Below are 16,602 nucleotides of genomic sequence, written 5' to 3' on the forward strand. Positions count from 1 at the left end.
TGACATACAGCTTCCGTTTCGTAACGAAGTATGTGAGTACTGGACACTTTTCAACCGCATAAAAGGCCACGAAACACTTTGAAATTTACATGAAATCCGATTGCATGCAATTCGAAAGCGTTCGATTTAGTTGGATTTCATGAAATGCGTGAAATCTATGGGCTTAAATTAGCGCCATAAGTATCGTATTCAAAATGTATAGAATTGTAAACAAAAAAAATGTATCAAAAGCAAAACAAAACGAGAGCAAAACTTTTTCATGAAAACAGTTGGGTTATTCTTCCTGATTGGGTCAGGATGAACCGTCACTCAAACCTGCTGGACCAATGGAGACCCAGGATCCACACCTCCCTGTAAATTCCGCCCACACGACAAAACAGACAAAACTCGTAATGAGAATAAATCTATCGAAAGCAAAGAAACTGGCGGCGATAGCAAATATCACACCATCGCAAGCAAAGACAGGGACTGCAGGTGAATTTTACATAGGTTTGCTAATGATACTAAGTCTCTGTCTGGCATTCACGTTGTTGGAAGGGAATAATACTAATAATAACATTTCAAAGGTTATTTTGTGGAATCTGTGATGAAATTGTGTCCTTTGATTGTCCAGTAAGACAATCCACGTGAATTGGAATATAGAGTACAAGTCATAGTGGGTGACTGATTCAAACAAAATCATCCAAGAAAATCAACGTGTGTTACACTTAAAGACAGTGCTTTCCCGTACCAGGAGTTGAACTCGGGCCACCTGGGTGAAAACAAGGAAACTTAACCGCTAGACCATATGGGATCTTGACAACACTCAAACAGTGTCGGGAGCTGTTTTCAGCATCACGTTGGTCTTAGAAAACATAGGCCTACATCACACAACACTGCGCCACCCAAGCAATAACACCTTAACTAGTATACTTATAAAATGAGTAATAAAGTAAGTAATACTACATATTCTTGTTACACTGACAACTTAGGAAAAGCTGAATATCACCTCGGTAGCTCGCCGTGATCGTATAGTGGTTAGTACTTTGCGTTGTGGCCGCAACAACCCCGGTTCGAATCCGGGTCACGGCAGGAGAAATCCTGACACGGCAGAGGGCTGTATTGTTCTCATCATTGCAAGCAAGTGAAGTTCAAATTTATATCAACACAGTCACAGATACATCAGAAAATATAGAAGACTAATCATAACTTTGGAAATGTAATATTTTGTGGATTATATCAATACATTAATAAGTTTCATCGCTTTTAAAGTATCTACATATTATTGATTGGTCGTAGAACCCAGTCGCAGGGGGGGGAAACCCAACAATAAAACAAGAAGGCTCAGGGTTGGGTCATGTGACAGTATACACATTGATCAGTACATTATGGGTTTTGTATAGCGGACACTGAAAACTGTCCAATGAGAGCACTGGGTTTGCTAATCGGTGTCCCGCCAAGTAGTAGAATATAGCAGTATATGAAAAGTACCCGGGTGACATACAGCTTCCGTTTCGTAAACGAAGTATGGGAGTACTGGACACTTTTCAACCGCATAAAAGGCCACGAAACACTATGAAATTTCCATGAAATCCGATTGCATGTAATTCGAAAGCGTTCGATTTAGTTGGATTTCATGAAATGCGTGAAATCTATGGGCTCAAATTAGCGCCATAAGTATCGTATTCAAAATGTATAGAATTGTAAACAAAAAAAATGTATCGAAAGCAAACAAAATCGAGAGCAAAACTTTTTCATGAAAACAGTTGGGTTATTCTTCCTGATTGGGTCAGGATGAACCGTCACTCAAACCTGCTGGACCAATGGAGACCCAGGATCCACGCCTCCCTGTAAATTCCGCCCTCACGACAAAACAGACAAAACTCGTAATGAGAATAAATCAATCGAAAGCAAAGAAACTGGCGGCGAAAGCAAAGATCACAGCATCGCAAGCAAAGACAGGGACTGCAGGTGAGTTTTGCATAGGTTTGCTAATGACACTAAGTCTCTGTCTGTCATTAACGTTGTTGGAAGGGAATAATACTAATAATAACATTTCAAAGGTTATTTTGTGGAATCTGTGATGAAATTGTGTCCTTTGATTGTCCAGTAAGACAATCCACGTGAATTGGAATATAGAGTACAAGTCATAGTGGGTGACTGATTCAATCAAAATCATCCAAGAGAATCAACGTGTGTTACACTTAAAGACAGTGCTTTCCCATACCAGGAGTCGAACCCGGGCCACCTGGGTGAAAACCAGGAATCCTAACCGCTAGACCATATGGGATCTTAACAACACTCAAACAGTGTCAGGAGCTGTTTTCAGCATCACGTCGGTCTTAGAAAACATAGGCCTACATCACACAACACTGCGCCACCCAAGCAATAACACCTTAACTAGTATACTTATAAAATGAGTAATAAAGTAAGTAATACTACATATTCTTGTTACACTGACAACTTAGGAAAAGCTGAATATCACCTCGGTAGCTCGCCGTGATCGTATAGTGGTTAGTACTTTGCGTTGTGGCCGCAACAACCCCGGTTCGAGTCCGTGTCATGGCAGGAGAAATCCTGACACGGCAGAGGGCTGTATTCTTCTCATCATTGCAAGCAAGTGAAGTTCAAATTTTTATCAACACAGTCACAGATACATCAGAAAATATAGAAGACTAATCATAACTTTGGAAATGTAATACTTTGTGGATTATATCAATACATTAATAAGTTTCATCGCTTTTAAAGTATCTACATATTATTGATTGGTCGTAGAACCCAGTCGCAGGGGGGGAAACCCAACAATAAAACAAGAAGGCTCAGGGTTGGGTTATGTGACAGTATACACATTGATCAGTACATTATGGGTATTGTATAGCGGACACTGAAAACTGTCCAATGAGAGCACTGGGTTTGCTAATCGGTGTCCCGCCAAGTAGTAGAATATAGCAGTAAATGAAAAGTACCAGGGTGACATACAGCTTCCGTTTCGTAACGAAGTATGTGAGTACTGGACACTTTTCAACCGCATAAAAGGCCACGAAACACTTTGAAATTTACATGAAATCCGATTGCATGCAATTCGAAAGCGTTCGATTTAGTTGGATTTCATGAAATGCGTGAAATCTATGGGCTTAAATTAGCGCCATAAGTATCGTATTCAAAATGTATAGAATTGTAAACAAAAAAAATGTATCAAAAGCAAAACAAAACGAGAGCAAAACTTTTTCATGAAAACAGTTGGGTTATTCTTCCTGATTGGGTCAGGATGAACCGTCACTCAAACCTGCTGGACCAATGGAGACCCAGGATCCACACCTCCCTGTAAATTCCGCCCACACGACAAAACAGACAAAACTCGTAATGAGAATAAATCTATCGAAAGCAAAGAAACTGGCGGCGAAAGCAAAGATCACAGCATCGCAAGCAAAGACAGGGACTGCAGGTGAGTTTTACATAGGTTTGCTAATGACACTAAGTCTCTGTCTGGCATTCACGTTGTTGGAAGGGAATAATACTAATAATAACATTTCAAAGGTTATTTTGTGGAATCTGTGATGAAATTGTGTCCTTTGATTGTCCAGTAAGACAATCCACGTGAATTGGAATATAGAGTACAAGTCATAGTGGTTGACTGATTCAAACGAAATCTTCCATGAGAATGAACGTGTGTTACACTTAAAGACAGTGCTTTCCCATACCGGTAGTCGAACCCGGGCCACCTGGGTGAAAATCAGGAATCCTAACCGCTAGACCATATGCGATCTTGACAACACTCAAACAGTGTCGGGAGCTGTTTTTAGCATCACGTCGGTCTTAGAAAACATAGGCCTACATCACACAACACTGCGCCACCCAAGCAATAACACCTTAACTAGTATACTTATAAAATGAGTAATAAAGTAAGTAATACTACATATTCTTGTTACACTGACAACTTAGGAAAAGCTGAATATCACCTCGGTAGCTCGCCTTGATCGTATAGTGGTTAGTACTTTGCGTTGTGGCCGCAACAACCCTGGTTCGAATCCGAGTCACTGCAGGAGAAATCTTGACACGGCAGAGGGCTGTGTTCTTCTCATCATTGCATGCAAGTGAAGTATATATTTATATCAACACGGTCACAGATACATCAGAAAATATAGAAGACTAATCATAACTTTGCAAATGTAATATTTTGTGGATTATATCAATACATTAATAAGTTTCATCGCTTTTAAAGTATCTACATATTATTGATTGGTCGTAGAACCCAGTCGCAGGGGGGGAAACCCAACAATAAAACAAGAAGGCTCAGGGTTGGGTCATGTGACAGTATACACATTGATCAGTACATTATGGGTATTGTATAGCGGACACTGAAAACTGTCCAATGAGAGCACTGGGTTTGCTAATCGGTGTCCCGCCAAGTAGTAGAATATAGCAGTAAATGAAAAGTACCAGGGTGACACACTGCTTCCGTTTCGTAAACGAAGTATGGGAGTACTGGACACTTTTCAACCGCATAAAAGGCCACGAAACACTTTGAAATTTCCATGAAATCCGATTGCATGCAATTCGAAAGCGTTCGATTTAGTTGGATTTCATGAAATGCGTGAAATCTATGGGCTCAAATTAGCGCCATAAGTATCGTATTCAAAATGTATAGAATTGTAAACAAAAAAAATGTATCGAAAGCAAAAAAAATCGAGAGCAAAACTTTTTCATGAAAACAGTTGGGTTATTCTTCCTGATTGGGTCAGGATGAACCGTCACTCAAACCTGCTGGACCAATGAAAACCCAGGATCCACGCCTCCCTGTAAATTCCGCCCTCACGACAAAACAGACAAAACTCGTAATGAGAATAAATCAATCGAAAGAAAAGAAACCAGCGGCGAAAGCAATGATCACAGCATGGCAAGCAAAGACAGGGACTGCAGGTGAGTTTTGCATAGGTATGCTAATGACACTAAGTCTCTGTCTGGCATTCACGTTGTTGGAAGGGAATAATACTAATAATAACATTTCAAAGGTTATTTTGTGGAATCTGTGATTAAATTGTGTCCTTTGATTGTCCAGTAAGACAATCCACGTGAATTGGAATATAGAGTACAAGTCATAGTGGGTGACTGATTCAATCAAAATCATCCAAGAGAATCAACGTGTGTTACACTTAAAGACAGTGCTTTCCCATACCGGGAGTCGAACCCAGGCCACCTGGGTGAAAACCAGGAATCCTAACCGCTAGACCATATGGGATCTTAACAGCACTCAAACAGTGTCAGGAGCTGTTTTCAGCATCACGTCGGTCTTAGAAAACATAGGCCTACATCACACAACACTGCGCCACCCAAGCAATAACACCTTAACTAGTATACTTATAAAATGAGTAATAAAGTAAGTTATACTACATATTCTTGTTACACTGACAACTTAGGAAAAGCTGAATATCACCTCGGTAGCTCGCCGTGATCGTATAGTGGTTAGTACTTTGCGTTGTGGCCGCAACAACCCCGGTTCGAATCTGGGTCACGGCAGGAGAAATCCTGACACGGCAGAGGGCTGTATTCTTCTCATCATTGCAAGCAAGTGAAGTTCAAATTTATATCAACACAGTCACAGATACATCAGAAAATATAGAAGACTAATCATAACTTTGGAAATGTAATACTTTGTGGATTATATCAATACATTAATAAGTTTCATCGCTTTTAAAGTATCTACATATTATTGATTGGTCGTAGAACCCAGTCGCAGGGGGGGAAACCCAACAATAAAACAAGAAGGCTCAGGGTTGGGTCATGTGACAGTATACACATTGATCAGTACATTATGGGTTTTGTATAGCGGACACTGAAAACTGTCCAATGAGAGCACTGGGTTTGCTAATCGGTGTCCCGCCAAGTAGTAGAATATAGCAGTAAATGAAAAGTACCAGGGTGACATACAGCTTCCATTTCGTAACGAAGTATGTGAGTACTGGACACTTTTCAACCGCATAAAAGGCCACGAAACACTTTGAAATTTCCATGAAATCCGATTGCATGCAATTCGAAAGCGTTCGATTTAGTTGGATTTCATGAAATGCGTGAAATCTATGGGCTTAAATTAGCACCATAAGTATCGTATTCAAAATGTATAGAATTGTAAACAAAAAAAATGTATCAAAAGCAAAACAAAACGAGAGCAAAACTTTTTCATGAAAACAGTAGGGTTTTTCTTCCTGATTGGGTCAGGGTGAACCGTCACTCAAACCTGCTGGACCAATGGAGACCCAGGATCCACGCCTACCTGTAAATTCCGCCCTCACGACAAAACAGACAAAACTCGTAATGAGAATAAATCATTCGAAAGCAAAGAAACTGGCGGCGAAAGCAATGATCACAGCATGGCAAGCAAAGACAGGGACTGCAGGTGAGTTTTGCATAGGTTTGCTAATGACACTAAGTCTCTGTCTGGCATTAACGTTGTTGGAAGGGAATAATACTAATAATAACATTTCAAAGGTTATTTTGTGGAATCTGTGATGAAATTGATTCCTTTGATTGTCCAGTAAGAAAATCCACGTGAATTGGAATATAGAGTACAAGTCATAGTGGGTGACTGATTCAATCAAAATCATCCAAGAGAATCAACATGTGTTACACTTAAAGACAGTGCTTTCCCATACCGGGAGTCGAACCCATGCCACCTGGGTGAAAACCAGGAATCCTAACCGCTAGACCATATGGGATCTTAACAACACTCAAACACTGTCAGGAGCTGTTTTCAGCATCACGTCGGTCTTAGAAAACATAGGCCTACATCACACAACACTGCGCCACCCAAGCAATAACACCTTAACTAGTATACTTATAAAATGAGTAATAAAGTAAGTAATACTACATATTCTTGTTACACTGACAACTTAGAAAAAGCTGAATATCACCTCGGTAGCTCGCCGTGATCGTATAGTGGTTAGTACTTTGCGTTGTGGCCGCAACAACCGCGGTTCGAATCTGGGTCACGCCAGGAGAAATCCTGACACGGCAGAGGGCAGTATTCTTCTCATCATTGCAAGCAAGTGAAGTTCAAATTTATATCAACACAGTCACAGATACATCAGAAAATATAGAAGACTAATCATAACTTTGGAAATGTAATATTTTGTGGATTATATCAATACATTAATAAGTTTCATCGCTTTTAAAGTATCTACATATTATTGATTGGTCGTAGAACCCAGTCGCATGGGGGGGAAACCCAACAATAAAACAAGAAGGCTCAGGGTTGGGTCATGTGACAGTATACACATTGATCAGTACATTATGGGTTTTGTATAGCGGACACTGAAAACTGTCCAATGAGAGCACTGGGTTTGCTAATCGGTGTCCCGCCAAGTAGTAGAATATAGCAGTAAATGAAAAGTACCAGGGTGACATACAGCTTCCGTTTCGTAACGAAGTATGTGAGTACTGGACACTTTTCAACCGCATAAAAGGCCACGAAACACTTTGAAATTTCCATGAAATCCGATTGCATGCAATTCGAAAGCGTTCGATTTAGTTGGATTTCAAGAAATGCGTGAAATCTATGGGCTTAAATTAGCGCCATAAGTATCGTATTCAAAATGTATAGAATTGTAAACAAAAAAAATGTATCAAAAGCAAAACAAAACGAGAGCAAAACTTTTTCATGAAAACAGTAGGGTTTTTCCTCCTGATTGGGTCAGGGTGAACCGTCACTCAAACCTGCTGGACCAATGGAGACCCAGGATCCACGCCTCCCTGTAAATTCCGCCCTCACGACAAAACAGACAAAACTCGTAATGAGAATAAATCAATCGAAAGCAAAGAAACTGGCGGCGAAAGCAATGATCACAGCATGGCAAGCAAAGACAGGGACTGCAGGTGAGTTTTGCATAGGTTTGCTAATGACACTAAGTCTCTGTCTGGCATTAACGTTGTTGGAAGGGAATAATACTAATAATAACATTTCAAAGGTTATTTTGTGGAATCTGTGATGAAATTGATTCCTTTGAATGTCCAGTAAGAAAATCCACGTGAATTGGAATATAGAGTACAAGTCATAGTGGGTGACTGATTCAATCAAAATCATCCAAGAGAATCAACGTGTGTTACACTTAAAGACAGTGCTTTCCCATACCGGGAGTCGAACCCAGGCCACCTGGGTGAAAACCAGGAATCCTAACCGCTAGACCATATGGGATCTTAACAACACTCAAACAGTGTCAGGAGCTGTTTTCAGCATCACGTCGGTCTTAGAAAACATAGGCCTACATCACACAACACTGCGTCACCCAAGCAATAACACCTTAACTAGTATACTTATAAAATGAGTAATAAAGTAAGTAATACTACATATTCTTGTTACACTGACAACTTAGGAAAAGCTGAATATCACCTCGGTAGCTCGCTGTGATCGTATAGTGGTTAGTACTTTGCGTTGTGGCCGCAGCAACCCCGGTTCGAATCCGGGTCACGGCAGGAGAAATCCTGACACGGCAGAGGGCAGTATTCTTCTCATCATTGCAAGCAAGTGAAGTTCATATTTATATCAACACAGTCACAGATACATCAGAAAATATAGAAGACTAATCATAACTTTGGAAATGTAATACTTTGTGGATTATATCAATACATTAATAAGTTTCATCGCTTTTAAAGTATCTACATATTATTGATTGGTCGTAGAACCCAGTCGCAGGGGGGGAAACCCAACAATAAAACAAGAAGGCTCAGGGTTGGGTCATGTGACAGTATACACATTGATCAGTACATTATGGGTTTTGTATAGCGGACACTGAAAACTGTCCAATGAGAGCACTGGGTTTGCTAATCGGTGTCCCGCCAAGTAGTAGAATATAGCAGTATATGAAAAGTACCCGGGTGACATACTGCTTCCGTTTCGTAAACGAAGTATGGGAGTACTGGACACTTTTCAACCGCATAAAAGGCCACGAAACACTATGAAATTTCCATGAAATCCGATTGCATGTAATTCGAAAGCGTTCGATTTAGTTGGATTTCATGAAATGCGTGAAATCTATGGGCTCAAATTAGCGCCATAAGTATCGTATTCAAAATGTATAGAATTGTAAACAAAAAAAATGTATCGAAAGCAAAAAAAATCGAGAGCAAAACTTTTTCATGAAAACAGTTGGGTTATTCTTCCTGATTGGGTCAGGATGAACCGTCACTCAAACCTGCTGGACCAATGGAGACCCAGGATCCACGCCTACCTGTAAATTCCGCCCACACGACAATACAGACAAAACTCGTAATGAGAATAAATCAATCGAAAGCAAAGAAACTGGCGGCGAAAGCAAAGATCACAGCATCGCAAGCAAAGACAGGGACTGCAGGTGAGTTTTACATAGGTTTGCTAATGACACTAAGTCTCTGTCTGGCATTCACGTTGTTGGAAGGGAATAATACTAATAATAACATTTCAAAGGTTATTTTGTGGAATCTGTGATGAAATTGTGTCCTTTGATTGTCCAGTAAGACAATACACGTGAATTGGAATATAGAGTACAAGTCATAGTGGGTGACTGATTCAGTCAAAATCATCCAAGAGAATCAACGTGTGTTACACTTAAAGACTGTGCTTTCCCATACCGGGAGTCGAACCCGGGCCACCTGGGTGAAAACCAGGAATCCTAACCGCTAGACCATATGGGATCTTGAAAACACTCAAACAGTGTCGGGAGCTGTTTTCAGCATCACGTCGGTCTTAGAAAACATAGGCCTACATCACACAACACTGCGCCACCCAAGCAATAACACCTTAACTAGTATACTTATAAAATGAGTAATAAAGTAAGTAATACTACATATTCTTGTTACACTGACAACTTAGGAAAAGCTGAATATCACCTCGGTAGCTCGCCGTGATCGTATAGTGGTTAGTACTTTGCGTTGTGGCCGCAACAACCCCGGTTCGAATCCGGGTCACGGCAGGAGAAATCCTGACACGGCAGAGGGCTGTGTTCTTCTCATCATTGCATGCAAGTGAAGTTCATATTTATATCAACACAGTCACAGATACATCAGAAAATATAGAAGACTAATCATAACTTTGGAAATGTAATATTTTGTGGATTATATCAATACATTAATAAGTTTCATCGCTTTTAAAGTATCTACATATTATTGACTGGTCGTAGAACCCAGTCGCAGGGGGGGGAAACCCAACAATAAAACAAGAAGGCTCAGGGTTGGGTCATGTGACAGTATACACATTGATCAGTACATTATGGGTTTTGTATAGCGGACACTGAAAACTGTCCAATGAGAGCACTGGGTTTGCTCATCGGTGTCCCGCCAAGTAGTAGAATATAGCAGTATATGAAAAGTACCCGGGTGACATACTGCTTCCGTTTCGTAAACGAAGTATGGGAGTACTGGACACTTTTCAACCGCATAAAAGGCCACGAAACACTATGAAATTTCCATGAAATCCGATTGCATGTAATTCGAAAGCGTCGATTTAGTTGGATTTCATGAAATGCGTGAAATCTATGGGCTCAAATTAGCGCCATAAGTATCGTATTCAAAATGTATAGAATTGTAAACAAAAAAAATGTATCGAAAGCAAAAAAAATCGAGAGCAAGACTTTTTCATGAAAACAGTTGGGTTATTCTTCCTGATTGGGTCAGGATGAACCGTCACTCAAACCTGCTGGACCAATGGAGACCCAGGATCCACGCCTCCCTGTAAATTCCGCCCTCACGACAAAACAGACAAAACTCGTAATGAGAATAAATCAATCGAAAGCAAAGAAACTGGCAGCGAAAGCAAAGAATACAGCATCGCAAGCAAAGACAGGGACTGCAGGTGAGTTTTGCATAGGTTTGCTAATGACACTAAGTCTATGTCTGGCATTCACGTTGTTGGAAGGGAATAATACTAATAATAACATTTCAAAGGTTATTTTGTGGAATCTGTGATGAAATTGTGTCCTTTGATTGTCCAGTAAGAAAATCCACGTGAATTGGAATATAGAGTACAAGTCATAGTGGGTGACTGATTCAAACAAAATCGTCCATGAGAATGAACGTGTGTCACACTTAAAGTCAGTGCTTTCCCATACCGGGAGTCGAACCCGGGCCACCTGGGTGAAAACCAGGAATTCTAACCGCTAGACCATATGGGATCTTAACAACACTCAAACAGTGTCAGCAGCTGTTTTCAGCATCACGTCGGTCTTAGAAAACATAGGCCTACATCACACAACACTGCGCCACCCAAGCAATAACACCTTAACTAGTATACTTATAAAATGAATAATAAAGTAAGTAATACTACATATTCTTGTTACACTGATAACTTAGGAAAAGTTGAATATCACCTCGGTAGCTCGCCGTGATCGTATAGTGGTTAGTACTTTGCGTTGTGGCCGCAACAACCCCGGTTCGAATCCGTGTCACGGCAGGAGAAATCCTGACACGGCAGAGGGCTGTATTCTTCTCATTATTGCAAGCAAGTGAAGTTCAAATTTATATCAACACAGTCACAGATACATCAGAAAATATAGAAGACTAATCATAACTTTGGAAATGTAATACTTTGTGGATTATATCAATACATTAATACGTTTCATCGCTTTTAAAGTATCTACATATTATTGATTGGTCGTAGAACCCAGTCGCAGGGGGGGAAACCCAACAATAAAACAAGAAGGCTCAGGGTTGGGTTATGTGACAGTATACACATTGATCAGTACATTATGGGTATTGTATAGCGGACACTGAAAACTGTCCAATGAGAGCACTGGGTTTGCTAATCGGTGTCCCGCCAAGTAGTAGAATATAGCAGTATATGAAAAGTACCCGGGTGACATACAGCTTCCGTTTCGTAAACGAAGTATGGGAGTACTGGACACTTTTCAACCGCATAAAAGGCCACGAAACACTATGAAATTTCCATGAAATCCGATTGCATGTAATTCGAAAGCGTTCGATTTAGTTGGATTTCATGAAATGCGTGAAATCTATGGGCTCAAATTAGCGCCATAAGTATCGTATTCAAAATGTATAGAATTGTAAACAAAAAAAATGTATCGAAAGCAAACAAAATCGAGAGCAAAACTTTTTCATGAAAACAGTTGGGTTTTTCTTCCTGATTGGGTCAGGGTGAACCGTCACTCAAACCTGCTGGACCAATGGAGACCCAGGATCCACGCCCCCCTGTAAATTCCGCCCTCACGACAAAACAGACAAAACTCGTAATGAGAATAAATCAATCGAAAGCAAAGAAACTGGCGGCGAAAGCAATGATCACAGCATGGCAAGCAAAGACAGGGACTGCAGGTGAGTTTTGCATAGGTTTGCTAAAGACACTAAGTCTCTGTCTGGCATTCACGTTGTTGGAAGGGAATAATACTAATAATAACATTTCAAAGGTTATTTTGTGGAATCTGTGATGAAATTGTGTCCTTTGATTGTCCAGTAAGAAAATCCACGTGAATTGGAATATAGAGTACAAGTCATAGTGGGTGACTGATTCAAACAAAATCATCCAAGAAAATCAACGTGTGTCACACTTAAAGACAGTGCTTTCCCATACCGGGAGTCGAATCCGGGCCACCTGGGTGAAAATCAGGAATCCTAACCTCTAGACCATATGGGATCGTGACAACACTCAAACAGTGTCGGGAGCTGTTTTCAGCATCACATCGGTCTTAGAAAACATAGGCCTACATCACACAACACTGCGCCACCCAAGCAATAACACCTTAACTAGTATACTTATAAAATGAGTAATAAAGTAAGTAATACTACATATTCTTGTTACACTGACAACTTAGGAAAAGCTGAATATCACCTCGGTAGCTTGCCGTGATCGTATAGTGGTTAGTACTTTGCGTTGTGGCCGCAACAACCCCGGTTCGAATCCGGGTCACGGCAGGAGAAATCCTGACATGGCAGAGGGCTGTGTTCTTCTCATCATTGCAAGCACGTGAAGTTCAAATTTATATCAACACAGTCACAGATACATCAGAAAATATAGAAGACTAATCATAACTTTGGAAATGTAATATTTTGTGGATTATATCAATACATTAATAAGTTTCATCGCTTTTAAAGTATCTACATATTATTGACTGGTCGTAGAACCCAGTCGCAGGGGGGGGAAACCCAACAATAAAACAAGAAGGCTCAGGGTTGGGTCATGTGACAGTATACACATTGATCAGTACATTATGGGTTTTGTATAGCGGACACTGAAAACTGTCCAATGAGAGCACTGGGTTTGCTAATCGGTGTCCCGCCAAGTAGTAGAATATAGCAGTATATGAAAAGTACCCGGGTGACATACAGCTTCCGTTTTGTAAACGAAGTATGGGAGTACTGGACACTTTTCAACCGCATAAAAGGCCACGAAACACTATGAAATTTCCATGAAATCCGATTGCATGTAATTCGAAAGCGTTCGATTTAGTTGGATTTCATGAAATGCGTGAAATCTATGGGCTCAAATTAGCGCCATAAGTATCGTATTCAAAATGTATAGAATTGTAAACAAAAAAAATGTATCGAAAGCAAACAAAATCGAGAGCAAAACTTTTTCATGAAAACAGTTGGGTTATTCTTCCTGATTGGGTCAGGATGAACCGTCACTCAAACCTGCTGGACCAATGGAGACCCAGGATCCACGCCTTCCTGTAAATTCCGCCCTCACGACAAAACAGACAATACTCGTAATGAGAATAAATCAATCGAAAGCAAAGAAACTGGCGGCGATAGCAAATATCACACCATCGCAAGCAAAGACAGGGACTGCAGGTGAATTTTACATAGGTTTGCTAATGATACTAAGTCTCTGTCTGGCATTCACGTTGTTGGAAGGGAATAAAACTAATAATAACATTTCAAAGGTTATTTTGTGGAATCTGTGATGAAATTGTGTCCTTTGATTGTCCAGTAAGACAATCCACGTGAATTGGAATATAGAGTACAAGTCATAGTGGGTGACTGATTCAAACAAAATCATCCAAGAAAATCAACATGTGTTACACTTAAAGACAGCGCTTTCCCGTACCGGGAGTTGAACTCGGGCCACCTGGGAGAAAACAAGGAAACCTAACCGCTAGACCATATGGGATCTTGACAACACTCAAACAGTGTCGGGAGCTGTTTTCAGCATCACGTCGGTCTTAGAAAACATAGGCCTACATCACACAACACTGCGCCACCCAAGCAATAACACCTTAACTAGTATACTTATAAAATGAATAATAAAGTAAGTAATACTACATATTCTTGTTACACTGAGAACTTAGGAAAAGTTGAATATCACCTCGGTAGCTTGCCGTGATCGTATAGTGGTTAGTACTTTGCGTTGTGGCAGCAACAACCCCAGTTCGAATCTGGGTCACGACAGGAGAAATCCTGACACGGCAGAGGGCTGTATTCTTCTCATCATTGCAAGCACGTGAAGTTCAAATTTATATCAACACAGTCACAGATACATCAGAAAATATAGAAGACTAATCATAACTTTGGAAATGTAATATTTTGTGGATTATATCAATACATTAATAAGTTTCATCGCTTTTAAAGTATCTACATATTATTGACTGGTCGTAGAACCCAGTCGCAGGGGGGGGAAACCCAACAATAAAACAAGAAGGCTCAGGGTTGGGTCATGTGACAGTATACACATTGATCAGTACATTATGGGTTTTGTATAGCGGACACTGAAAACTGTCCAATGAGAGCACTGGGTTTGCTAATCGGTGTCCCGCCAAGTAGTAGAATATAGCAGTATATGAAAAGTACCCGGGTGACATACAGCTTCCGTTTTGTAAACGAAGTATGGGAGTACTGGACACTTTTCAACCGCATAAAAGGCCACGAAACACTATGAAATTTCCATGAAATCCGATTGCATGTAATTCGAAAGCGTTCGATTTAGTTGGATTTCATGAAATGCGTGAAATCTATGGGCTCACATTAGCGCCATAAGTATCGTATTCAAAATGTATAGAATTGTAAACAAAAAAAATGTATCGAAAGCAAACAAAATCGAGAGCAAAACTTTTTCATGGAAACAGTTGGGTTATTCTTCCTGATTGGGTCAGGATGAACCGTCACTCAAACCTGCTGGACCAATGGAGACCCAGGATCCACGCCTTCCTGTAAATTCCGCCCTCACGACAAAACAGACAAAACTCGTAATGAGAATAAATCAATCGAAAGCAAAGAAACTGGCGGCGATAGCAAATATCACACCATCGCAAGCAAAGACAGGGACTGCAGGTGAATTTTACATAGGTTTGCTAATGATACTAAGTCTCTGTCTGGCATTCACGTTGTTGGAAGGGAATAATACTAATAATAACATTTCAAAGGTTATTTTATGGAATCTGTGATGAAATTGTGTCCTTTGATTGTCCAGTAAGACAATCCACGTGAATTGGAATATAGAGTACAAGTCATAGTGGGTGACTGATTCAATCAAAATCATCCAAGAGAATCAACGTGTGTTTAACTTAAAGACAGTGCTTTCCCGTACCGGGAGTTGAACTCGGGCCACCTGGGTGAAAACAAGGAAACCTAACCGCTAGACCATATGTGATCTTGACAACACTCAAACAGTGTCGGGAGCTGTTTTCAGCATCACGTTGGTCTTAGAAAACATAGGCCTACATCACACAACACTGCGCCACCCAAGCAATAACACCTTAACTAGTATACTTATAAAATGAGTAATAAAGTAAGTAATACTACATATTCTTGTTACACTGACAACTTAGGAAAACCTGAATATCACCTCGGTAGCTTGCCGTGATCGTATAGTGGTTAGTACTTTGCGTTGTGGCCGCAACAACCCCGGTTCGAATCCGGGTCACGGCAGGAGAAATCCTGACACGGCAGAGGGCTGTATTCTTCTCATCATTGCAAGCACGTGAAGTTCAAATTTATATCAACACAGTCACAGATACATCAGAAAATATAGAAGACTAATCATAACTTTGGAAATGTAATATTTTGTGGATTATATCAATACATTAATAAGTTTCATCGCTTTTAAAGTATCTACATATTATTGACTGGTCGTAGAACCCAGTCGCAGGGGGGGGAAACCCAACAATAAAACAAGAAGGCTCAGGGTTGGGTCATGTGACAGTATACACATTGATCAGTACATTATGGGTTTTGTATAGCGGACACTGAAAACTGTCCAATGAGAGCACTGGGTTTGCTAATCGGTGTCCCGCCAAGTAGTAGAATATAGCAGTATATGAAAAGTACCCGGGTGACATACAGCTTCCGTTTTGTAAACGAAGTATGGGAGTACTGGACACTTTTCAACGCATAAAAGGCCACGAAACACTATGAAATTTCCATGAAATCCGATTGCATGTAATTCGAAAGCGTTCGATTTAATTGGATTTCATGAAATGCGTGAAATCTATGGGCTCAAATTAGCGCCATAAGTATCGTATTCAAAATGTATAGAATTGTAAACAAAAAAAATGTATCGAAAGCAAACAAAATCGAGAGCAAAACTTTTTCATGAAAACAGTTGGGTTATTCTTCCTGATTGGGTCAGGATGAACCGTCACTCAAACCTGCTGGACCAATGGAGACCCAGGATCCATGCCTCCCTGTAAATTCCGCCCTCACGACAAA

The 16,602-nt window shown here is 40.4% G+C and overlaps 10 non-coding genes across 10 annotated transcripts; 4 read left to right on the forward strand and 6 right to left on the reverse strand.

The window, feature by feature from the left end:
- Nucleotides 1-999: 999 nt before the first annotated feature.
- trnah-gug (transfer RNA histidin (anticodon GUG)) lies at nt 1,000-1,071 on the forward strand. Its single transcript has one exon. It is a non-coding gene; the product is annotated as a tRNA-His (tRNA).
- A 1,126-nt stretch (nt 1,072-2,197) lies between these two features.
- trnae-uuc (transfer RNA glutamic acid (anticodon UUC)) lies at nt 2,198-2,269 on the reverse strand. Its single transcript has one exon. It is a non-coding gene; the product is annotated as a tRNA-Glu (tRNA).
- A 2,877-nt stretch (nt 2,270-5,146) lies between these two features.
- Nucleotides 5,147-5,218, reverse strand: trnae-uuc (transfer RNA glutamic acid (anticodon UUC)). Its single transcript has one exon. It is a non-coding gene; the product is annotated as a tRNA-Glu (tRNA).
- A 1,402-nt stretch (nt 5,219-6,620) lies between these two features.
- trnae-uuc (transfer RNA glutamic acid (anticodon UUC)) lies at nt 6,621-6,692 on the reverse strand. Its single transcript has one exon. It is a non-coding gene; the product is annotated as a tRNA-Glu (tRNA).
- A 1,403-nt stretch (nt 6,693-8,095) lies between these two features.
- On the reverse strand, nt 8,096-8,167 carry trnae-uuc (transfer RNA glutamic acid (anticodon UUC)). Its single transcript has one exon. It is a non-coding gene; the product is annotated as a tRNA-Glu (tRNA).
- Nucleotides 8,168-9,570: 1,403 nt separating this feature from the next.
- Nucleotides 9,571-9,642, reverse strand: trnae-uuc (transfer RNA glutamic acid (anticodon UUC)). The gene has a single exon. It is a non-coding gene; the product is annotated as a tRNA-Glu (tRNA).
- A 206-nt stretch (nt 9,643-9,848) lies between these two features.
- Nucleotides 9,849-9,920, forward strand: trnah-gug (transfer RNA histidin (anticodon GUG)). The gene has a single exon. It is a non-coding gene; the product is annotated as a tRNA-His (tRNA).
- A 1,125-nt stretch (nt 9,921-11,045) lies between these two features.
- Nucleotides 11,046-11,117, reverse strand: trnae-uuc (transfer RNA glutamic acid (anticodon UUC)). Its single transcript has one exon. It is a non-coding gene; the product is annotated as a tRNA-Glu (tRNA).
- Nucleotides 11,118-12,798: 1,681 nt separating this feature from the next.
- On the forward strand, nt 12,799-12,870 carry trnah-gug (transfer RNA histidin (anticodon GUG)). The gene has a single exon. It is a non-coding gene; the product is annotated as a tRNA-His (tRNA).
- Nucleotides 12,871-15,750: 2,880 nt separating this feature from the next.
- Nucleotides 15,751-15,822, forward strand: trnah-gug (transfer RNA histidin (anticodon GUG)). Its single transcript has one exon. It is a non-coding gene; the product is annotated as a tRNA-His (tRNA).
- The last annotated feature ends 780 nt before the right edge of the window (nt 15,823-16,602 follow it).

This window comes from Amia ocellicauda, chromosome 7 (genome assembly GCF_036373705.1).
Source record: "Amia ocellicauda isolate fAmiCal2 chromosome 7, fAmiCal2.hap1, whole genome shotgun sequence".
Classification (NCBI taxonomy): domain Eukaryota; kingdom Metazoa; phylum Chordata; class Actinopteri; order Amiiformes; family Amiidae; genus Amia; species Amia ocellicauda.